This window comes from Nelumbo lutea, chromosome 1 (genome assembly GCF_056320005.1).
Source record: "Nelumbo lutea isolate HS-2025 chromosome 1, American lotus-T2T, whole genome shotgun sequence".
Lineage (NCBI taxonomy): Eukaryota > Viridiplantae > Streptophyta > Magnoliopsida > Proteales > Nelumbonaceae > Nelumbo > Nelumbo lutea.
The window spans coordinates 55,490,172-55,491,566 of record NC_142684.1 but is presented as its reverse complement, the minus strand read 5'-3'; positions in this window follow the sequence as shown (position 1 = coordinate 55,491,566).

The window sequence follows — 1,395 nt, the reverse complement described above, 5'->3', positions numbered from 1 at the left end:
TTCACCCACCGGTCATCAAAGTAATCATGAAGAAGAAATCGTAACTAGTCAGTAGTGTCTAGGTCAATGAAATGTGCTACTCGAGAGGAATAACTAGAGCCTTGAGGTGAAAAAGGCAAGGGCGTTGGAGTAATTCCTAAGGCTGCATTTGGAAACGATGCAAATAAGTGTGAAAGCAAATATGTAGAGTGTAAAACGGTTCATATAAATTGCAAAGTTGGGTTAGTTTTGCACTGAAAAATTTATCATCTTACCAAACAGATTTTTAGCTGTAATAGATGCAAACATGAATTTCAAAAAAGCATATGCCTTTTTTTATCAAAGCCCACTTGAATTCAAATTTACTTCTTTTTTATTGGTGTACTTTTACATCTTATTATCAATGTAAATATGCATTTGTCTATCATTTGTTAATGCATAAATATTATATTACCAAACACAAGCAAAACTGAACCAGAATGCAAATTTACCCTGAACCGGGAACTCTATTTGCATCGTTTCCAAATGCAACCTTAAAGGGTAACTAGGAGTTACGTGACCAATTAATAGACCAACCATTTCCCACCCATGCCCAAAAGTTGTAAAAGTATTTGGAATTAGGAGTCACGTGACCAATTAATAGACCAACCTTAAAGGGTGGGTAACTAGGGTAACTAGGAGTCACGTGACCAATTAATAGACCAACCATTTCCCACCCACCAATTAATAGACCAAAAGTTGCAAGAGGAAGATAAAATATTTGGAAGTTAAAAAACTTTAACCCACATTTGGTCACTCAGAATTAGAAATCTCCGGCAATAAAGCTTCATAAGTAATGCTAAATTAAGGAGTTTAAAATCCTTAAATCCAAGGCCACCCTGAGATTTTTGAACACAAAAAGAAAATTGATTTTTGAGATAAATATGTTTGTTATCATCCAAAAAAACCCCATCAAAACTTTCTACTAAGAGCAGCTAATTGATCACAGAGTGAACAATTTTGTGGACATAACATAAGTAGGCAGAGAATTTAGTGTGCTTTGACTAAGAATCGGTCTACCCACATGAGATAACAATATGCATTTCCAAGTTTCTAAACAAGATTTAACCTTTTCAATTACTTTCTTGCTATTTCCTTTGCAACCACGCATCTGATGAAAACTACAACCCAAATAAATTTTGTTGCTAGACATCAACTTGACCCCCAAGTAACTGGTCATTTGAGTACAACTTCTACGATGCACATTTTTGCTAAAAAAGATGTGGATAATGACCGATCAGCCCAGCTCATAATTCTTTAACCCCACTATATAGGGGGAATGAATCCTGACCGTGGATTGATATCAAATCCAAGGGAAGGATATGGTTTATAGGGGGGCTACTAATAGACTATGGGAGGCTGTAATTCAGAATTCTG